Source organism: Leuciscus leuciscus (genome assembly GCF_965113295.1).
Source record: "Leuciscus leuciscus genome assembly, chromosome: 19".
In the NCBI taxonomy this organism is placed as follows: Eukaryota; Metazoa; Chordata; class Actinopteri; order Cypriniformes; family Leuciscidae; genus Leuciscus; species Leuciscus leuciscus.
In genome coordinates, this window is record NC_138743.1 from 27,756,884 (window position 1) to 27,781,692 (window position 24,809).

General features: G+C 36.7%; 1 protein-coding gene across 1 annotated transcript in view; it reads left to right on the forward strand.

Annotated features, from left to right (window-relative positions):
* Nucleotides 1-24,809, forward strand: part of scfd2 (sec1 family domain containing 2) — a 126,200-nt gene that overhangs the window by 60,484 nt on the left and 40,907 nt on the right. The gene's annotated exons all lie outside the window — the stretch shown is intronic.

Sequence of the window (24,809 nt, forward strand, 5' to 3'; positions counted from 1 at the left end):
AAAAAAGTTCTTCTTTCAGATGAAAATAACAACAACTTGATGTCTAGCATTCAATAAAAAAAATAAAAAGGTCACCCAAAATACTTGTTTAGAGCAATTGAAAGAATACAGTAACCAATGTAAACTTGGGGGCTTTAAGCTAATACAGAGAGTGCTTTTCCAACAAAAAATAAATAAAAATTAACAGTGGGAGCCAGCAGCCTCTCATGGCGTCCTTCCTGAACCAACAGAATTGAACATTTATGTTGAAAACACATAGTCCTATCTTACTGAAAAAAGTGCATATTTTAATTCTTCATTCACATAAAAATAACAACAACGTATAGTAATACACTCTGCCACTCACCTTTTTCTTAAAAAAAATAAATAAAATACTAATAAAAAAAACTACTTAACTAGAATTTAATAAATGGAACATTATTGTAAAGTGTTACCGATTTGTTATACACCGATTCAGACGTCTCGTGAGTTCAGTGTTGGACAGATCAGTTGTTTTAACCATTCATTAAAGTGAATCGGTTCAAATGAGTCATTAGTTCGCGAATCGTTCGTGTCATTAGTGGACGTGTGTAGCCTACGGCAAGCGTTGTGTGATTATCCCGGCAGTTTATTTTTTACCACAATTCACACTCCGCGGTAATTCAGGAGAAAAAAATATCCGAATGCTCCACGTGAAACTTTGGTCTTCCGCCCTTTTTCTATCGTGTCTAATGATTTTGATTAATATGCACGAGGGAGAGAGAGAGAGAGCAAGACAGCGCTCGTGTTGTTTGAAGACGGTGAGTGCGCGCGCGCGCGGCCGGGGCTCTCTCTCGTACGTACTTATATGCGCCCTGTCAAGCGCAGTCAGTCATTCTATTCTACATCACTCACTGATCAAATAAGGCTTTGGCGGCCGCCAAAAAAAAATGCAATGCAGGAAAACCCCTGGATTGGTTATATACAGTTGGATAGAATGATGGCCATTGCGTATCAGCGCACATAAGGTACACACTGTGAAGTAATTTGCACACGTTTTTTAGAGATATGAAAACAGGTCGACGAATCGACGCGCATATTTTGCGTCGACGTCATCGACGACTTCGACGCGTTGTCCCAGCCCTAGTGCAGAGACAACTAGAAGTCAGTTAGTAATGATATAGTGTCACATTATTGTCACTTAGTTTCCACATCATTGAGGGACTTCATGAAGCTGTCATGCCTTAATCTCTGCTAGTGTTCCTTTAAACAACATTGCTGCTTATGCATGTATGCTCTTTTATGCATGTAGCTTCTATAAGCTCATATTTTTAGTTTACATTTGCCATCATCTAATGCTCACTTGTTCATTTTTAAAAACACTAATAACTGTTAATGCAATTTTATTTATTTATATAGACAAAATAGTATAACATTTTAATATCAGCCATAACTTATCAGTTTCAACCTACATTTTAATATCAGTGCATCCCTAACTATTTGTTTTAGAAAAAAGAAAAAAAATTGCCACACCTCAAGACCATTAAAAATTAATTTTAAAAATGTGTTTATTGTTGGAATGGTTAATTTTTTTTAGTCCAGAACATTTTGTCAACTACCCATATACACTACCGTGTTTTTATTATTATTATTATTATTTTTTCTTTTTAGAAAGAAATTAATACTTGTGTTCATCAAGGATGCATTAAATTGATCAGTGCAAATGTGACAGTAAATTATTTTACATTGCTACAAAGATTTTTTAATTTTATTTTTTTAAATAAATGCTGTTCTTTTGAACTTACTTTCTTTCGAAAGCTGTTTAAATTTTAATGTTGATAATAAGAAACATTTATTGACTACCAAATCAGCATATTGGAACGATTTCTGAAGGATCATGTGACACTGAAGACTGGAGTAAGGATGCTGAAAATAAAGCTTTACCATCACAGGAATAAATTACATTTTTTTTTTATATTCAAATAGAAATGTTATCTGAAATTGTAAAAAAATATTTCACAATAGTGCTGTTTTTACTGTATTTTCGATCAAATAAATGCAGTCTTGGTGAACATAAGAAACTTAAAAAAAAGCTTGATATAAAAAAAAAAAAAAAAAAAAAAAATTATTCATTTTACTATCACACCAAAGAGCGAGAGAAATAGTAATCACGTAAATGATCCGGCTATGTCTGTGTTCTTTAATGAGCATTGTCATTAAATCGCCCGCAGAACTTTCTACTCCCATCAGTGCTTTTATGGGATTGTGTTCTCACACTAATTTGCCCTGTTTAGTAAATCTGGCCCAAAACCTAGTAAGCTGCCTAAACTGAACAAGTATACCAGGGCCTTAAATGTCTACGTAGGCATGACTTCTAAGCCATCCTTACCATAGAAAGAACAGAGTTTGTATTTTTCTTTTCTTCAGCATTCTTCTTGCTCCCTTACTAGGTTTTGAAACACAGTATCTCAGGTTTCTCCAACAGGATTGTCCCTCAATTACTGTACTGTATGTTACAAGATGTATTACTTAAAGGAAAGGATCAAGAGAGAGCCGGGTCACAGAGGAGTCAAGATGATACAAAATGGATGGAGAATGGTAAAAGTGAGCAAGTTAAGATGAATGGAGAGAAACACCTCTGTTTTCTGTCTTTTGTCCCCAGGAATACTCACTCACAACCCTTACATTCCATCAGTCACACACACACATGCTAACACACTGCTCTTTTTTTTAATGGTGGAATCCACTTTGAAAGGAAAAGATTCAAATCTTTGATTTACTTTTTCCTCAGACGTTCTCCCTTTTTCATGCTCTCCCTCTCTCTCGGTTTGGTGACAGCTGATGGAAGCCATCTGAATCTGTGGCCCATAAGAGAGCCTGTAAACCTGATTCAGCCTGATTTGTGACTGCAGGAATGAACTCTGTACACTCGCCGGCCCGCACTTCAAACCAATTCAGTCTCCAGGCTTTAGTTTCTTAGTCATTTTTGCTTGCCGCCTACATAATATTGTGTATTCAAGGTTACATGGAGGTTTCTTAAAAGACTGTGTGCCATGCTTCTTTTGAAACATGACTACAAGTTCAACTTTTCCAACCTTGAGAGCTCTGTTTTGGTGTGTGTGTGTATGAGCTTGTTTTACTTCTGCAATGATTTGATGTTCTAAAGTGAAATTCAAAGTGCCTATTAGGCTGGTGGACACACCCTGAGAGAGTCGCCATCAGCGCATGTAATAGATGCTTTTGCCACAGCGGTCAGACTGGCTTGTGGTCCTCCATCTTTACCGTGTGTGTGTGTGTGTGTGTGTGTGTGTGTGTGTGTGTGTGTGTGTGTGTGTGTGTGTGTGTGTGTGTGTCGGTGTGGTTTTGAAGTTTCACGAATGTTTCCGTACCTGCGGGGTTCTGAAAGGAACACGCTGGCATGTTGCAGCATTGCGATTGTTGGAAAATATGCTGTAACTCGAGTAAACGTGAGCACAGTTTTTGAGCTGAAAGTTGCTGTCCATTATAGACACAATCCATTACATTGCGTTTATATATGTTAATACATGTTTTGTGTGTAATCTTTAGCAAATATCAATTACATTATGAATATAATATAAAAGTTTATGCCTAAATTCACAGCATTTATAATTAGTAGTGTTTTATTCATTTAGACAATTTATTTTAATAATAAAATTGTTCTATCGCTCTATAAAAATCGTTCATTCTTTCTAACATTCTTTCTATCGTTCTATTTATCCTTATTTCTATCAATTGTTCTTTCTATCATTCTATCTATCATTCTTTCTATCAATCGTTCTTTATATCATTAAATCTATTGTTTGTTCTTTCGATCATTGTCTAATGCTCTTGCTATCAATCTTTTTTCCTATCGCTCTATCTATCGCTCTTTTTTATCAATCGTTCTTTCTATCATTATATCTATCGTTCTTTCTATCATTCTATCTATCGTTATATCTGTCATTCTTTCTATCAATCGTTATTTCTATCATTATATCTATCGTTTGTTCTTTCTATCATTATATCTATCGTTTGTTCTTTCTATCATTATATCTATCGTTTGTTCTTTCTATCATTATATCTATCGTTTTTTCTTTCTTTCGTTCTATCTAAAGTTCTTTCTATCAATCATTCTTTCTATCATTCTCTATCGTTCTTTTTAACATTATATTGCTCTGTCTATCATTCTCTAATCTTTCTTTTTATTGTTCTATCTGTTGTTCTGTCTATCGTTCTTTTTATCCATTCTGTCTATCGTTCTTTCTATCCTTCTATCGTTTTCATTGTTCTATCATTTTAATAATATAGTATTTTATATTATGCATTAAAATGAATGTTAAGTGCAATTAAAAATGAATATTTACTTTTTTCCCGTCCTTCTTTCGTTCTTGTCTTTTTTCTCTCTCTCTCTCTTGCATTGATGAAGAAATGCTTTGGCTCTTGCTAACTTCCTGCTCTGCTCGGCTGAGGGGCCTCTTTCTCCCTCTCTCTGTCTTTTAAAGCGTATGACTCTTTCATATAAACACTGGCCTGCCAATTATAGTGCCAATGCACACCAGGTGTGTCCAGGAAAATGTATGACTGCTCATTGACAGCTATTTGTAGGTTTTAAAGAGTTTCTGAGCCTATGAACGTTTACGTGTGTCTGGACGCACGTGTAATGAAACTTTTGCCATATGTTTTCGTCATCAGTGTAACAATCAAATTATTTAACAATGAAAGAACGTGCAGCTGGAGCTGGTGTTCTTGTACCAGTGAAATATATATATTGATTGTGACATTCGGCTCAATTAAATTGGTCTGAATGGAAATCAGGCTCGACTTGAAACATGGTCGCCATGGGAACCAGCCGCTTACGCACACACTAACATGCACTCAGCCTCTGGTCAGCATGGGAACCGCTCTGCCTGAATAATCATTTTAAATCAGCCGAAAATCAGCCGAGAAAGAGAAACACTGTCATAATGAAACTCACCCACTTGCTCTCAAACTCACAGAGATTGCATAGAGAGCTTCAATAACAGGACGTCCACCCCAAGACAAATACACAGCAGAAAAGCCTGTCAGAGCAAACACACACATGCAGAGGGCGAGAGAAGTTAAAAACACACTCATGGGAGGTGAATTACAGAGCATCACCGGACTCTACAGAATTACAGAGGGAAGTGCTGCTGGAACTCTGACTGCTGTCTTTCATTATGTGTGTCGTCCTGTTTACCAACATCAGATAGTGGGTTTCACTGTCTCTATCCGTCCATCCCTCTCTACCTATTGTTATTTCCATCTATCTATCTATCTATCTATCTATCTATCTATCTATCTATCTATCTATCTATCTATCTATCTATCTATCTATCTATCTATCTATCTATCTATCTATTTATCTATCAATCTATCTACTGTTCTTTCTATCTTTCTATTGTTATCTATTGCTCTTTATATCATTCTATCTGTCGTTCTTTCATTCTATCCTTCTATCCACTGTTCTTTCTATCTTTCTGTTGTTATCTATTGCTCTTTATATCATTCTATCTGTCGTTCTTTCATTCTATCCTTCTATCCACTGTTCTTTCTATCTTTCTATTGTTATCTATTGCTCTTTATATCATTCTATCTGTCGTTCTTTCATTCTATCCTTCTATCCACTGTTCTTTCTATCGATCATTCCGTATCATTAGCTATTTCTATCGTTCTGTCTATCATTCTATCCATCTATTGTTCCTTCTATCGACTCGTTCTTTCGATCTATCATTCTATTATTATTTCCTTCTATTCTGTCTATCATTCTATCTATTGTTCATTCTTTCTATTATTCTGTCTATCTGTTGTTCTTTCTATCTTATTACTCAGTTCTTCTATCTATCATTCATTGATTCTATCCTATCTATTGTTCTTTCTTTCTATCATTCTTTACTGTTCGCTATTTCTATCGTTCTGTCTATCATTCTATCTATTGTTCATTCTTTCTGTTTTATCAATCCATTGCTCTTTCTATCGTTCTCTTTTGTTCTTTCTTTTTATCATTCTATCTGTTGTTCTTTTTATCTATCATTCTATCTATCATTCTTTCTATCAATGTGGAAAACTGCAACCTAACAAAAAATTATTAAATGTTATACTAATATTAATATATAATATAATATGTACAATTTAATAATTTAATATGCCTATTATTATATTAACATTGTTTTATCTTGAAAATGTATTATGTTTGCTAATATTTTAATGTTTTTATTATTGCTACAAAACAATGTCTGTGCTAGGACTTGTTTAATAATTTTTTTAACCAAAGTGCCTGATTCACTAAAATGATTGTCTACCTCTACATCTGTATAATAACATGTACTTGTTGAGATGGTGGTCTCTACTTTGTCCTGTGAGTTTGATCTACATCAGTGCAGGGGGCAAGAGGGCGGTGTTTGCTGCAGCGTGTTATTATGATGTTATTGGAGTTCAGCGCTGTCATCACTGAAGGCTTGTGGCTTTACAGAGCAGCGGGTAGAGAGTCAGAGGTGAGGCAGTAAAATTTCTCCAAACAGACAGATCAAAAACTGAGAGAGGAACAAATTCACTAGAGGATGGATAGAAAACGAGACAGAGGAGTATCCTCACTTCTGTAGAATCTGAATGAGAATGTGTCTGACACTAAATCTGGCACACTAACCTGTGTTTGTCTCTGGTTTTAGTTTTAGTCTATCTAGGGAAATGTTTCCTTTTCAGTCTTACATCATAGGAAATGAGTTCTTTAGTCATCCACAGCCAACTCTACATGTGGTACCTGAGCTATCGCTGTGAAACAAGAAATATTATTGGATAAAATAGCTTCCTGCTGGACTGAATCAGCAAATGTAATTGGATGACCTCAAAGGGCTTTGTGTGAAACAGAGAATGTTATTGGCGGAGGTGTTGACTTTCTGAAAACTGTGTGATGGTGTGCTACTGTGTCTGTTTATAGAATTGGACGAGCCCCATCAATAAATAAAACTTTGAAGACTGTTTATAGAGCGGTATTGTCTGAATTAGGAGCTGATGGATAGCACATGAATCACAGACCTGATATTTAAATGGCTCGGGGCTTTGAACGGTGAAGAGTAATAGAAATAGAATAGCCATCTGTTCTTTTTTATGGATTTTTATTTATGATATTGAATGTTATTCATTTCTGCTGGCCACGTCAAGGTTTAAAGTCGGCATAAAGAGGCATTTGTTACCCATGTAGTTATTTTCAAGTGATACAGGATATTTTATTTAATATCAGTGTATTTGTCCATTGAGAATTATTTGGATTATTAAAGGGGTCTCTTACAGGGGGTTGAAGGGGAGGGGCTGAAAAACACTTAAATGTAATCTTTAAAAACATTCATTTAATAACACTGTTAAATCTTTGGGAAAAAGAATATAATTTATAAGAAAATAAGTGTAGCTATTTTTATTTTTTATTTAGAGAAAATAATACAGAATTTTAATATCAGCCATTTTATCTGTTAATGATCATAACATGAAAATATTTATTACCTTATTGTTTTGGACATTATTGATATCGCTGAATTTCTATATCAGTTTCTATGATATCAAGTTTTGCGCTTGTGTTACAGTGGGCATTTCAAGGAATATCACTGATGCTGATATTTTTAAACAAAGTACTGTATCTGTCAGCAGAATTATTAAAACACTTGTAAAAACACACATGCATAATTCATAATTACACATAGACACATTTTAAAGTAGTCAAAGTCTGCAGGAGTAAACACATATGTATGTAACCATATTGCCCGCATGTACATGTAGAAGTGTCATACATTGGCCGGGATGTGTCCCAGTACATAAACACATGCACAGAATCTCTCTTTCCTGCCTTTTCCACCATCATGTTTACTGCCAAAACACAGTGATTTAACTGCACATATATACAGCAAAAAAATTAATAAAAATCAAATCCCACTTCATCCTCTTGGCCATGGGCATTTCATCATCCACAAATACACACGTTAAAACCAAATAGACACGCTAGTACAATTGCATCTTCATGAACACGTTCACATAGTACATGATAGAAAAAGAAATATTTGTTGAGATTAATTATTTATTTATTTTCTGTAACTTTCACCCATATGTGTGAGAGTCATAGGAAGCAGAGAAGCATGCTGGGAGGTCTCTCTGGAGATATGGGGGTGTCTTCCTCTGAGTACCTGCCTGTGTTTGTCTGTTGATGCCCTGTGTGTTTTTCTAAATCTGTGTGTGGCCTCATACATGTAAGTGGATGTGTGTGTTTGTTTTGGTGAGCTATCAGATAATCATATATGCTCCAATTTGGCACTTTTTGGTCAAAATGACTGGTGTGTGGGTGTGTTGCAGAATTTCACTATTCTCTTTTTTTTATTTTTTTTTATTTAGCATATTTATTGTAATGACTTGTTATACTTTGAAATCCAACATTTGGGAGAGGATTGTGTATCAGAATTACCCAGCATGCATGGTAACTACTAGATTGCGTAATTGATTTTTACAACATTTAAAGGGTTAGTTTAATTACTCACCCTAATGTCGTTCCAAGCCCATAATACCTTCGTTCATCTTCGAAATACAAATTAAGATATTAGACTGCAACGCCATTACCACTTTCAAGGACCAGAAAGGGAGTGAAAATATCATTAAAATAGTCCATGTGACTGATTCAATCTTAATGTGAAGCGATGAGAATACTTTTTGTGTGCCAAAAACTAACAAAAATAACTACTTTATTCAACAATTTCTTCTCTTCCATGTCAGTCTCTGACGCTGTTCACATTGTGTAAACAGTGCAGCGCCTCCGGGTTCTACATCAGAACGCCGGCTCAGTGTTGGCGGGATCCTGCGTCAGCATCACACGCATGTGTCGTGGTGCTCACGTGAACAGCGTCAGAGACTGACACGGAAGACAAGAAATTGTTGAATAAAGTCATTGTTTTGGGGAGTTTTTTGCTAAAAGTATTCTCATTGCTTCATAACATTAAGGTTGAACTACTGTAGTCACATGGGCTATTTTAACTATGTCTTTACTACCTTTCTGGGCCTTGAATGTGGTGATTATGTTGTAGTCTATGGGACATGAGGGTGAGTAATTAATGACAGAAATTTAGTTTTGGCTGAGCTAACCCTTTAATGTTGAGTAATTGTACATTCTAGGTAAATTTGTAATGATATTTTTTTTATATTTTTTCCAAGCAGTACTGTTTGTTTTTGCCATAGTCTGCAGAATCATATCTGTATTATAGTAGCCCGGTTTGCAAAAAGCAGAATGATGTTGATCTACTTAACAAAGAGATCTCTCACCCCATGACCCTTTATCTCTTTCTCTCTCTCTCTCTCTCTCTCTCTCTCTCTCTCTCTCTCTCTTCAAGGGATTTCCAGTTACCATTGCTTTTATTTATTTACTTTCAATGCCTCTACCTACACACACACAAACTTCTACCTTCATATAAATATATAGACGAGGTGGTTTGTACCTACTGGTTTCTACAGAGGAAATTAATAGTCATGCTTTAATTAGAAGGAAATTAAAAATCTCTTATTTAATTAAAGGAAATGAAACACTCCTCAGCTCCAGGACAGGAAGCACATCCAGACAAGCTTACTGATTGGAGGATTTCATCACTCGTATCATCCAATCACAATCTGCCTGCAGGATATGTCAGTAACATTTGAACTGTGTGTGTGTGTGTGTGTGTGTTTGTGAATACTGTATGTTCATGAAGGAAGTAAAGGTCTAATAAATGTAGTTAGCACTTGTTTGTGACAGGAAACCCTTCAGCTCATAAAGAGACTTTAAACAGTAATCATAGCCACAGGGGTCACTCGTACTCATAGAAAAACACACACACGAGCGAGGGGACAGTCCCAGCAGTCTTACACACAGCCAAACACACGTCCACATTCTTTCTGGTCATATCACTCCTTTGGGAATGGTTAAGATTACTTACTCACAATCCATCTCTCTCTCTCTCTCTCTCTCTCTCTCTCTCTCTCTCTCTCTCTCTCTCTCTCTCTCTCTCTCTCTCTCTCTCTCTCTCTCTCTCTCTCTCTCTCTCTCTCTCTCTCTCTCTCTCTCTCTCTCTCTCTCTCTCTCTCTCTCTCTCTCTCTCTGTTGTTCCTCTCTTGGGGTCTGTCCTGCTTGCCCTTAACGCACACTTGTACATATCTGTCTCTGTCTGGGTCACTGCAGAGATGCAACTTTTTTTCCCTCCTATCCTCCCTCATCTCTCTGCACATTAATACAAAGTTCTGTCATGAAACTCTAGATGGCGCAGGCTTAGAGGTCCTTACCTCCTTCTGCTTGCAATCACATCATTCTCTATAGGGCACAGCTGATTGGTTCTTGCTGTATCAGTAGCCAATGAGCTCGCTGCTCAATCTTCAAAAACGTAATCTGCATTTGCTGTAGCAGTTGCATCATGCTTTCAGAAACCCTCCTCCTTCCCCAGCTCCACCTGTATCTGCTATGGTTAATGCATGTATGTATAATAGCAGATTCCGCCAAATCCAAACATATCATAATTGCCTTATCCATTACCAGGCCAAACACTCAAGAGAGTTGTCATGACAGAAAGGATTGTGCTTTCAATCTCCAAACTCTGGCATCTTTTTGAGTTCACTGATATCTAATTTCCTAACAAAATCACTGAATAATAGCAGGAACAAACATGCCTCTTCACATAATACTGTTTATATAGTTTTTCTTTTCTTTTTTTTTGTCTCTCAGCTTGTCAAATTGAATTCATTATCCATGACTGACAGGCATTCATATACTGCTATAATGAGTGGAATTTGCAGTGAAAATGGGGGCCTTTCTTTATCATCTTTGGTTTCGGTGAAATCAGTGTTGGTTTATGCTCTTTTGCTCTGGTCGGTCAGATGTGTGTTCGAGTCTTATGCAGCGCTGGGCTCCAGATGGAAGGCCTCCCATTGCTCGACGTTGGCCGGGTCATTTCCTGTTTGGAGGTCTGGTGTTAATCAAGGCCTGAGCCAGGGGGAACAGCCCCTATATTCTGCTCTTCACTCCACCACACTAACACTGTCTCTCCTTTCTAAAGTCTTTTTGCTATCTCCCTCTCTTCTTTGTTTCTCTGCAGGGGCCGATACCCCTCTCTTTTTCTTCTTTCCCCCAGGTTCTTCTTCAATTCCATCAGTTCTTTCATCTTTTCTCTTGATCCTTCTCTTCTTATGTTCTTTAACTTTGTTTGAGTTCTTGATGACTGTCTGTAATTGTGTATCAGTGGTTAATTATTAGTTATTGATGTTAATGATTGATAAGTGTTAAGTTGTTAACTGCCATCTCTTCTTCACTGTTAATGATATTGTTGTTCATATTGAGTCATTACATAAATAGACTGGGTCAGTAGAGATCTATTAATGGGGAACCTAGACAATTCCTGTACTCTCTGGGCTCTGGGTTTGACTGCTAATACAGACTGCCTTTTTTAACCCTATGTTGTCTTTAAATATAATTTTTAATTATTCAGGATCTGCTTTTACATCCAACCCATCTTCTGGTGTAATGGACTAGGGATGCGCCAATATTAAAGTTCTGGCCAACATGTTTTAGGGCTGACATTAAAGTTCTATACTATTTTGTCTAAATAAATAAAAAATAGTACAATAAAAATAAAATAAAATTTAAATACTACAAGTGAATTTAAGCATCACATTATATACACTATGAAAATGTATATTAATTTTGAGATTTAAATATTAATTTTAAGTGGTCATTAGATGACAGAAAAGGTAATCTAAATGAGGGGAAATGAGCAGCACAATTAAATATATAATATCAGTCAATACGATAAAAAAGTGTAATGTTGGCTGATAATCAATTTGGTACAGATAAATGATGCATTCCTACAATGGGCAGAATTGTAATGCTCTTAAGATACAAAAGAGTTTTAGATTGATTATATATTTGTTTTGAAGTAAAAAAAAAAGAAGCATTATGATTTTTGTTATATGTAATAATTATTTGCATCAGAGGGATAATTTGACTTTGTTGCAAAGTTTTTTTTTTCCCCTCTTACTTGTTTCTCACATTTGGAAAGTGTGTGAATTTCCCAAAAAGATGGGTATGAGTGTAGAAACATGTCCCTCTTATTTATAAGAATTGATATATCCTTGATTTCTGTCATCATTTAATGGTGTTTCATATCTATGTTAGAGGCCTGTTGTGCCTCATTCTGATGAACACATGCTTGGTGTGTATTTTTCCTATTCTCCAGCTCTCTATCTTTCCCTAGCTTCCTCTCTTCCTGTCTTTTTCTCTCTTTTCACTATCTTTCATTCTTATCTTGAGCAAAATGTGGTCCACTGCCTTCTCTTCTTCATGCTCCTGAGTCTGACACACACACACACTCAAACACAAGGTCATCTTCACCCTTTGATGCACAGAGCTGCTTTCCATCAAGGGCCATGTGTGTGAGTTCACCACTTCAGCTCTCATAGTACGTGTATCTCCACATACATACGGTCTTATTTTTCTTCGGGGCTTCTACAAAGTATAGATGTTAAACTGTGCAAGTCTATAACCAGGTACAAATATTGCCAATTAATATGTATGACCTTCTCTGCTCTCACCTTATCACTGTTACAGTGTCCATATTACATGTTTGATTGGTTACTAGTGTTTTCTAAGGAAAGGACCAGAATATCACAGGGACATGAACAATCACATTAGCAGTCAACTAGCAATCTATAGCTAGGTTATCCTTCCCACCAGGTTCTCTCAACATCACAGACATCTCGTATAGATGACCCCTTGACCCCTGCTCCACTAGATTAGACGACAATTTCCAGCCACAAACAATGTGTGTGTGTTTTATTTTGCTCTATTTTGAGCTTTTTTTAATTTCCTTTGCATTCGTAGAGCCCCCTAATCCAGCCATACATCCACCTCATCTTCTCAGCCTCCTCTGCCTGCAAAATATGCTTTTCATTTACTCCCGTCCTGCGTTCTCCTCTCACTTACTCACTCGCTCGCTCATCCACAGCTTTTCTGGTTCTCCGCCTTTCCTGATTACAACTCTTGAGCTCACCATCCATTTTTCTCATTTCCTGTTGGACCGTTGAACTTTGAGCTAAATTTCCAGAATAAACATGCACATGCTTGCTTGTAGTTTTATTTTTTAATTGTTCTGTCCTCTTTGGCACACACACACATTCACAGTCCTGTGTTTCTTACACATCTGCGGCTCAGGTGTAAATGCAGGACCCCCCCCCCAAATGACTGCAGCGCTTAAGAGGTAAAACACACTCTTTAAGCTTACTGTAAATCCACAAAAAATTTGAAATGGTGTGAAACCAATATTTAGCACAGTTTGGTAGCGGACTAGCTGCTATGCAGTGTTACATGAACATAAAAGCAGTGTATTTATTCATATTTATAAATGCATCGAGCTGCATGTCGCCAGTGGCTGGCGGTGAGGTCGCTAGTGGACATTCCCACTACTGGTTGCCTAGTGATGTTTGTGAGTGACATTCATGGATGTTACTACATGTTGTAGACAACAAATCTGTTTTCTTGCTGCTACAAGCAAACATTTTGGAAGGAAAAGTCTAAATATAAATGGAATCAGTACATAAAATGCATAATATTAAAGATGAATGAGAAACAGCGAGTGCTCTTTGCTATCGCGTCGAGTACCACAGTATTCACACGGAGACATATCATAAATTATTGGACGGTTTCTGACTGCTAAAATAAACTTCTCATTCATCTTGCCTCGGTCGGACTCGCCACTGAAGAGTGACAGATCACGTGCGCTCCACTGACTTCACTCCTATTGGTTGTCACTCCCAAAAGTCGCTCTTCATTTGCATAATGTTGAACAGATCTCAACTTTGTTGCGTCGCTTGACACGCCCCATCCAGTCGCCAACGGTCACTGTCGCTTGTGTCGCTGGAAATCGCCCGCTCTCCATTGAAATGAATGGTATCGTGTCGCTTTGTTGCTTGTAGTGTGAACGCAGCTTAAGTGAATGATTTGATAATATAAACTTAATGCATGGATTATGGAATTAATTATAAAATAATCAATTATTGAGAAATACATGGCAACTCTTGCAGCAAAAATTCTGTCATTATTCATAATTTTGTCTGGATTTGAGCAAAGTTCATTATAGTTATTTTCTTGCTCAGTTATGATGTACAATGTTTATTTTCTGGTATATATGAATAATTTATTTTGAAATGCAGTTGAAAAGTATGCTAAGCCACAATTATTTTTGTTGTTAATTTAGTAAATATTCACATAATGCATATTAAACTGTTTACTCCTTATTAGTGTTAATGTAGAAAACAGCTGTGATTTATTTTTTGCAGTTCACAAAATATAAGTTTAAAAGAGCAGCATTTATTTTAAAGGTAATATTTTGAAATATGTATATATTGTCACTTGTAATCGATGTAAAGCATACTTGATGGATAAAAGCATTAATTTCTTTAAAATATATATATATATATATTATTGACCCCAAACTTTTGAACTGTAGTGTATATACGCTCATAAAACTGTAGTAGTCAGTAGTCTGGACTCTGTACATTCTCTCTCAATTAATACAAGTGCTTGTGTGTTTCAAACATAATCTAGAATACACATCCGCTGTCCGGCTCTCTATCCAGAATCTCTCTGGGAGCACAGAGTCTGGGACACTATGCTCTATTGTCCAGTATTGTCAGTAGAACCACTTTCTCAGAGTGGGTGGGTGTGTGTGTGTGTGTGTGTGTGTGTGTGTGTGTGTGTGTGTGTGTGTGTGTGTGTGTGTGTGTGTGTGTGTGTGTGTGTGTGTGTGTGTGTGTGTGTGTGTGTGTGTGTGTGTGTGTGTGTGTGTGTGTGTGTGTGTGTGTGTGTGTGTGTGTGTGTGTGTGTGTGTGTGTGTGTGTGTGTGTGTGTGTGCACATTTTACCCACTTCACTAAACTTAACACACTAGCACCTAGCAGAGCAGTCAATCAGATCATAATATACAGTATATAATGCTGTCATATGCACAAACAGAACTGTGTTACATTACAAATGACACATGGAGTGATCATTCATCTTTTTTGAATGGTTATATAATCTTTTGCGATTTAAGGGTCATATGAATTGAATTTCAAATGAAACCCATTGTTCTGAAGAGATTTTGTTGCCTGGATTATGTGTGCTTCCATTAAACAAACTCTAGACACATACCAGAAGCGCATGAATTACATGCTTATTAATTATGTTATGCACTGTGGGGTCCAAATGTCTGGGGACACTAGTAAAAATGCAGTTGTGCATTTATTTATTTATTTGTATTTAATAAAAGCAGCGGTGCTATTTGTGTAATTCTAGTGTAAATAGCAGTATTTTCTTTGCAATAAGTGGAAATAGAAGTTAGATGCTATTTATACTTGTAAATAGTGGCAGATACTATTTGCACCTCATGTACATTTAAACCGTATCCAATAATAATATAGTGTAAATTATTATATTTATTAAGTTTATTAAATAAATTAAAGCCCTCCCTAGACATCCACCCCTAACCAATAAATACTTTATTATTAAACACATTAGATACTGTTTTCACTTTTCAAATATTTTCTTAATTTTTATTGAAAATAAAACTTTTTCTTTCTGATCTGATATGTGATGGGGGAAAAGGAGTAGATGAGTTCGGCAAAAGGCGAATTCGAACTCTGGTCGATTTGCGTCAAAACTTTCTGACACACGCCGTACCCCTAAACTATAGTTACTGTTGATAATCCAGCATCTTCCGTAATTTTTGTCTAACCAGACGTCAGTGGGCGGAGTTATTGTAGATAGCCTCTGCCAACAAGGCGGGATATTTGCACTTGATGCAAGTAGACACTCCGATAATAAAAAGTTTTTCAATACCAGTTACACAAATGCTGAAAAGTTTGGGACGTGTACAACTGTTTATTTTTTTATTTATTTTTAATTTATTTTTTTAATTTATTTAAAACCTGTCTTACTTTCTTTCCTCTGCAAAACACAAAAGAAGATATTTTGAAGAATTTTGGGAACCAAACAACATTGGAGCCTATTTACTTTCACTGTATGTACAAAAAACATGGAGATATGTTCCACAGAAGAAAAAGTCAAACCGGTTAGGAATGAGTGTAAATGATGACAATATTAATTATTGGGTGGACTTTCCTTTAAATACACTGTTTTTGATAATATGATGTAATATTCAGGCTTATCGTTCAATTTAGATAACCATAAACGTATACACACTGTTTCTTCGATTCTCTCAAACACACTCACACACACACAAGAGAAAGATCAAAGTTTAAACGTGTCTTTTCATCAATCAGGCCTCATGGTTCTCTGTCTGTCCTCCCCATGCTTATGAATTAATGACTCTTGTCTGAATCGCTTCTGTGGCTCCGTGATTCATCTGCTATGTGCTGCTGATGCTCAGAAAGGCATTTTCACACATTTTCCTAAGAAAATAGATCTTGTGGTTGCCCTCTTATTTTCATCTGCTCTTTCCATCTTTCTATTTCCCTCCTGTGGAATGTGTTTCTCCCTCACCGTAAAGATTTACCACCAACTCTCCTCGTAAAACTCCCCATTGATTTGACAAACAATCGTATGAGCCTCACTGCAATACTTTTGTTTCTGTTATAACTCACGGTGTGTGTTGGAGCGCTGATTGCAGATGCCATATTTGCGATAGAAAATGTAAATAAAAGAAGCACAATTAGTTTCCATTTTTGACTTTTTGGAATTTTCCCCCAATATTTTACACAGAGACTGCAATGATGTGGATTGTTGTGCATTCTCAGCCGTTGTGTGCCGTAAATAACCTTAAACGGGAAATGGTATTTCACCCATTTGGTGAAATACCGCTCTCTGAACCGCCTCTCTCACCGGAGTCTGGATGGTTGGAAAGAATAGTGTTTATGTAAGATGCATTTACCTGTTAGTTTTCTATTTTAATATATTTTCAATTTTAAATATATTCCTGGGATGGAAAAGCATGTAAATTTTTAGCAGGAACTACTCCAGACAATTGAATTGAGGTTCATGAATTGGAATTGAATTGGAAGTGAATTGGAAGGCCATGCCACTAATTGGTTTTAGTGAGCTTTAAAGACAATTGTTTGAGTTTGAAATCAAAATTGACTCTTTGCAGCCATATTAATTTTATTGTGCACTGTTAACTATTTAATACGCCAATAATTAGGAATAAAAATGGGTGGGAAAATGTTTCCCATGTTTATCAAAATGTAATCCATTTCTCCACCTCTGAACATTTCTGTTCTGCATAAAGCAGCACTCAGTAGCTTCGGGACTTCTTCGCTGTATTCTCGCTTTTTGCTCGCAGGTTTCTCTCTAGAGCTCCCCCCACAGCTTCGGAATAGATATTTGACAACACTGTTGTAAAAACTCGTTGTTGATTCTCAGACACCAGAGGCTATAGATCAACGACATCAAAGCAGATGGGACGTTCTTTAAAACGTCTTCTTCATTCGGGTTCGGACAGCGTGAGGGAGCGCAATAATGACAGCATTTTAGCAGATTTCTTTTGGCCGTAAAGCAATTGTTTACATCGCGAGACCTGATATCACGCGAGACTTCCTGACGCAGCGGCCGGCGGCCCGCCGGCTCAAAGTTGCAAGTGCGTATTTTCCGCTCACGGGCACCAGGGGGGTGCGAAACGACCACCATTCAACCCAAAATAAGTAATATAACCATTCCAATGACTCCGAAGCTGTTCAGTTAAGGTAAAAAAAGTTACTTAGTTCACCTTTAAATAAGTTATACAGGTGGAGAAAAGTAATATTGATCAATGATATCTAAGCCAAATTTTTTTGATCATATCGAGTCTTCATGAAAAATTTATCCCGGATATTCTGTTTCAGTCTGAACGGTCAGTTTATGGAAGTTAAAGGTGCAGTAAGCAAAATGCTGAGAAATGACATTTGTAGATGGACTGTAGAAAGAGACACAACTGAGATATTACCAAAGAGGAAAAGGTCAGAGGAATATAACTGGAAGAAGAAGGGTTACACTCTGGCAAGAGCTAGGATTCACATTATTATTGGAAAAGCTTTCCTGCGCTGAATAGACATTAGAGAACGGGAAGGCCCGAAAATGGACGCGCGAGCTGTCTGATGCGCTATTTGGGGGCAGAGCAATCAAGGGAGGGATGTGTTTGTTTGGGTGTCAAATATCAACAGTGTTTCTCAGAAATCGCTTACTGCACCTTTAAATGTGTTGTGATACTGTTTCAGGTTGTCTTGATATGTAAATACGTTTGTTCAGATGATCTTTTGTAATCGATGTGTCATTGTAACATGATTAATCCATATGTTAATACATTCGTGGTCACTCATACTCAAGAGTCACTGAGGATGCGTGTGTGGTTTGGTGTGGTTTGGTTTGGTTTGGCAGCGAGACAGAATTTCATGCTCATTGGTGAAATAACTGGAAGTCATGCCAGAGTCTTGTCCTACAGAAAAGCCTTGCAAAGTACTGATGACAGCTCACTAAATACACTTCATGTCTTTCGCCAGAGTGCATATCTAAATTAGGACTTGTTTTTATATGAAGCTAATTATAATGACTACATACTAATCAAAACTCAAAATATTGACTTTTTAAATTAAATTAAAATTGTATATTTAATTTACTTCTGAATATTTTTTCCAATTAAGCACAGCCCTGGATGTCCTCGAAATGAGTTTTTTCTTTTTCTTTTCAGCTTTAGCTCAATTTTAGTCGTCTAAACGAAGTAAACGCACACACACAGAGCCCTTGCTCTTGTTCATATCATTTGAGCTAGCAGAGGTCATCGTAACATACACATTCATATGCACACACATTGCTTATGAAAACTCAAGTGCGGTTCAAGTTTCACTCATGAACATTATGCTCAGGGCCGAGCCAGTGGTTTCGGCCTCAGATCACATTACACACACTCATTTCACTGCCCTCACCGGCTAATTAGTACATCATGTCTGATTAAACACGTACACTCACTTTACTGATGTGTGCTGCCGAGATGTCTTGAAATAGGTCAACATAGAGCCAACTCAAGTTTCATACTCATTTATGTTTTCAGTGTCCTTGAACTCAAAACTAACTTTCTCACAATCTTTTCTCCTTGTCCTCGAACAAAACTATTCTGTGCTTTAGATTCTTAGCTGTGTTCGGTGGGTTTTATAGCTTGATCTGAGTGTTTTTATCTGCTTGACAAGTTTGTCAAGTTTGTAGTTCAATGATATATAACAATATAACTAGAAAGCCAGAAATACTTAAGATGAATATAAACTGATCTTTAGTATGAGAATGTACTGTATGCAGCATTTCCATTAGGAATGCGCTGATATTAACATTATGCAGAAAAATGTATTCATTTTATAGCCCAAAAAAGAAAAGTCTAAATGATCTAAATAAATAATGAAAAAAAAAACTTACAATTACAATCAATTATTTGAAAAATGTTTATTAATTTTGATATTTGCTAAAGATTACATTTAACTATGTTATTAAATGTAATGGTCACATTTTTTTAGGCAAAGAATGGTATTTATTTTCTTTCTCTGTATTTTTATATCAATATCCTATTCAAATCAATTTTATAAGCGAGTTACATCAAAAGTAATCTAAAAGTAATCAAAAAGTAGTCAGAATACATTACCTAAAATGAGCAATCTAGATTACTTTAACTATAATTTTTGTCATGTAATTTGGAATCAGTAACCGACTAAGTAATCTATACCCAGCACTGTCGATTATAAATGCTCTTTTTCATCAGTCTTATTATTTTAAATAATCAAGGTTAACAGCGAAATTCTTGGTGAAAAACAACATTTTTACCTGATTCTGCAAAGACATCTTCACCAATCTCTCCAAAAGAACATTTTATCGCCCGTCCGCTCCCATGAAGCATCCCGAATGAGTCCGTCTCCCTACGCTCTCAAACTTCTTAAATATTTGTATATATTTTTGAATATGTTGTTTCACATATCAACATCTTTAAAGGTGCAATGCACAAGTCTCTGAGTTTTTGCAGAACTATGCCCCCTCTGGCGACAAGCGAAACTGCAACCAGAGGTGTGCACGCTCATTCCGTCCCGAATCCCTCTTATTTATTTTACTGTACAGGATTATAGAGGCAATCGCAGTGATCAGAGAAGGGCTCATTCAGCCCATCAGGCAATTGTTTAAGCATGTATGGGTTCGAAAAACGGGTATTTTTAACATGAAATGTTGCGCATTGCACCTTTAAATAATTTGTTTTATATGTCTCTATCATTCGCAATTCTTTCCCTCATTGAAGCAGTTAGGTAAACAGTCCTGTACCTATGTTTTTATGTCTAATTTTCCAATACTTCTTTTTTGTTTTGTTTTTGCTTCAAATTTAAGTTTGTGATGTTTTGATTAATCTTACAGTGGTTTGGTTTGTCCGAGGCTTATATCTCTTAAACAAAGACTTTTTAAAAATCCCTATGGTTAAAATAAATGTGGAAAATACTTCTGGGCACTGTTGCACTCCAATATTGTACAGCACAGTCTCCACAATATGGCACTGAAAACTGGCCTGCACAATGGGGAATTGTGTTTTACAAATTGCATTACTTTATCCATTTGTGCACTTTACTTGATTTGCATAGCTTCATTATTGAATAGAGTGCGAAAATAAAACAAAAGCTAAATAAACAGCACTATCATTCGGAGTCAGTTCCCCCCTCAGACATCTGTGTCATTTTTTCACACACTTCTTTCAGTTAAATAAACACCAACATGTATCTCAATCTGTGAGAACAATGTAACTGAGTTTGTTTGTGTTGAAATCAAGACAGAAAGTATTGAGAAATCGCACAACGGATCATTTTCTCAGGCTTTCCTGGCGTTTCATGGGACCGTGCTCATGATAAGAAGGGACCAGTTTGCAAAAGAGGGATGATGGGAAGAAAGGAAGGTAAGAGAGAGGGAGGAAATGGAAGGATGGAGGGAGAAACAGAGGAAATCGAGGAGAGGGTATGCGTCTAGAGAGGCACATCTGGGCTGCATAGTGCTTTTTCTTTTTTTTTTGTCGTTTTTTGCGTTATAAAAAGAGAGAAGTTGGACGAAGCGAGACTGACGCTAATCTCCCGGAGGAAAATTAAATAAAACAGCCCAGTTTTACTGCCGGGTGAATGTGTATGTGTGTGAGAGGGTGGGTGTGTGCTGCTGGCTTGGATTGCATGTTGCTGTGGGGGTGGACAGAATAAAACTTGCCAGCGGTCGGGACCACCCGATTCTTGGAGCCACACTGCCCCCTTGTGGTTCAATAAAACCTAACGGGCACCTTCCCATGAAGTCACTATCCCACACTGCCCTTGAATGATGTGTTTGTATTCACATGCAGGCCTACTTTTATTGGTGTATTTTATTGCGAAAACGTGCATCTCTGTGTGGCTGTGTGACCGAGTCGTTCGCATTTCATGCTTCTCTATTTAATGCAGTTCTACAGTATATGGTTAAGTTCAGTTTTACTATTGGGCAGCCTACCGGACACGTATGACTCATTTTAGCAGTGTTGTCTTGACTGTACCTGTTTTAACCAGCAGGGGGAAGTCACTGTTAAGCTTTTTACTTTTTTGTTAAACTTTTTTTAGCAGTGTTTATAGAGGAAAAGGTGTTATTTCAAAACCTAATGTGGTTTGTTTAGAGTCAGTTAGCACTCATAAAGTGGCATGTGTTATTTTCACTATACTGGGAGTTGTGGCACTGCAGTGGATGAATAATGCAATGTAAAGTCTGAAAACATCACTGTTGCACATGGCTAAGTTGGCTGAGACTATTTTAAAATCCAGGACCAGAAACCAATAAGCATAAGAGAAGTTTTATCCAAATTGCAAGTATGACTTTGGGACAAATGCATCAGAAAAAGCTGAAAAATACAAACCAAACATGTTTTGCATCATATTGCACAATTTTAAAGCTAAATTAATTCGTGAAGTTACATTTTTAACTGTATAATTTACAGCTAGTTGCTCAATTTATTATGTACTTAGAAAAATATGCATTTTTGTCATTCGTTTTATCGTTTTTTAAGAAAAAAGTGGGAAGAAAAAATATAGTAAAATTGAATTTGACACTTAAATAGACACCAACGTTTCTCTGCTTCTTGTTTTTGTGTGTGTTTTACACACATGTTAAGCAGAGAGAGGGAGTGAATGAGAAATGAAGTCACTGCAGATGGATGGCTGAATGGACACAGAAAAGGAGAGATCTTTAGTTATGAAACGGGGTGAAACGAGACAGGATGTCATAAACATGTCTTTCAGGGTTTCTCTCAAAGGACACACAAGTTCAACACCCATTTCTCTGACACTTACTCGTACTGTGTGTGTGTGTGTGTGTGTGTGTGTGTGTGTGTGTGTGTGTGTGTGTGTGTGTGTGTGTGTGTGTGTGTGTGTGTGTGTGTGTGTGTGTGTGTGTGTGTGTGTGTGTACGTGCGGAGATATGCTTGTTGTGCACCAGAACCATATGTTTGTTTTTCAGAGTTGTAATGTGAATGCCAGGTGTCATTTAACCCAGAAGGAGAAGGAGCATTTCCCCCCAAAGCACACACACTGATTCATGCAATGGACGCAAAGGCACAACGGTTACCTCTTCATCCCTGATACTCAATCACTTCACAGCAGGCTGCACAGGAAACCTCTCTTAAGAATCAAGTTCCTCTCCTGCTGATGAATTTATGAAGACATAACTTAACACTCACTCTGAAAAGAGACACGTGAAACGTGAAGAAAATTGCAAAAAGTAAATATAAATTAATATTTAATTCATGTATTTAATAAATAAATTCGAACATGTAAATGAGTAGTCTGGGGGTATCTTGGCTTTTGTGTTTTATGGAGTTGAATGTGTATGACTCTCGTTGTACTTCTGCAGGCTGAGGCTAGAGGGCAGTGTTTCATCGATTATGATAGTGGATGCCTAATAGACTTCAACAGCTGATCAATCTCAGTACCTTTCATTCTCTCTTCATCACACGCTGGGTTCTTTATTCCTGATTATTCTTTACACACAGTGATGTCTAGATATTTCCCAACCTATCTGCTCAGACACAGGCCACCACTGATATGTCTAATAATGAATTGCTTTGTGTAAAAGGACATTCAGTGCTGTTTTAATTTATGGCCGCTAGTTGGCATAGTTCTGAATAGCTTGTTTTGTTGCTCCCTGTGTCTTTCTCCCTGACTTTTCAAATGTCGTCAAGATAACCCAGTGTTGTAATACATTTCACAGCCTAACTACGTAGATGTTTTCATCTTTCAAAGATGGCAAAAGTTAGTTTTATGAGCAAAGTTCATTCAGAAAAAGATTTGCAAACTTGTTGCCATGAGTCATCCTCAAGTCACTCTCTTTGCTGTATTCAGGGTTTAATTGTTTCTTATTCAGTATTGTCTCCTATAGGGGGCGATAGAGCCACAGGACATTATAAAATCTCAAGCTCTGAAGAATTAGGAGGGAGCACAGTGTTTCAATCTTTCACATAGTGATGCTTTTGTTGAAGTGGTCATATTTTTTCATTTGTTTTTTTTAATCTGACAGAATCATAATGTTCCTGAGTTTGTGATGTAAAATACATAAATCCTCACTCAAGTTCGAAATCATGTGCATGTCTGTCACAGTTTCACAGCCATATCTCAATTTAGAGGGGAATAATATTGTTCTAAACCGTGACTCAAGGCTTTCCTTTTATCTAAACCTTTCAGTAGTTTCATTAGGCTACTTTAATCAAGTGTTTGTGTGTGGCATTGATTAATATTCATTGTGTCATATGCTTATAGGACTAGATGTCGGTGTAGATAATTGCCACTTACATAAGTCGCACTGGCAACAAAGCAGCTTTTAGGAAAATAAATATGAATGTAGATGGAACAGGCTACAGCAGATCCTATCTGTTAATGTAACATAATTAACTCATACAGCTGCCCACTCGCTCACTTTATTTAAACACATATGCTCCCTCTATTTACATGTCTGTTAGATGAATGGATTTACCCCAATATTGCAACACATCTCTTAAATCATACTGTATTTGCGTTCCACAAGCTCGCAAACACTTAATTGTGATTCTGTGAAAGTGTCACTGACCTGCTGGCTCATTAAGATAATAAAATGAAGATGTTAAACTGCAGCTCCTCTGGCTATCTGTATCTATAATAGAAACTCTGAGGAACAAAGAAACACTTTGTCTGTCTGTGTTTAAAGACAGTTATAACCATTTTAAACATGCCACCATAACAGCGTTCCTGTCGCTTTGATCTGTTGTGTGGTAGATGTGAGTGTGTGTCCAGGTTATGTAAGAAAGTTGACCGATATCATCCAGTGTTTGTGTAGAGCACTGTATATTACTGCACTCATATATTTAACTTTAACACTTACTTATTTGACTTTGTTTCTTGTAGAGAACACAAAATGAGACATTTTGAAGAACTGGTCGCTCTATTCCATGCCGTTTCAATGGACTTCAAGCTTCAAAAAGGATGGAAAATCACCTTAAAAGTATCATAAAAGTGGTCCATATGACTTGTGCAATAATCTTCTGAAGTCTTGTAATAGCTTTGTGTAAGGAACAGAAGTAAATTTAACCCTTATTCAATCAGAACTTTACTTGATCACTTGAAGTTTAGTGAAAATATCTGACTCAACAGTTTGTTCACAATTTGGACATTGCTACTATACTCTCCTGATCTCTAACAAATACATTTTTTGTCACGGTTTCACACAATGCTACCGTATGAATTCTTAAAACTGATATATAGCACACATATCATATGGATACTTTTATGATGCATTTGTGGCATTATACACAAACAGCACGCAGCTAC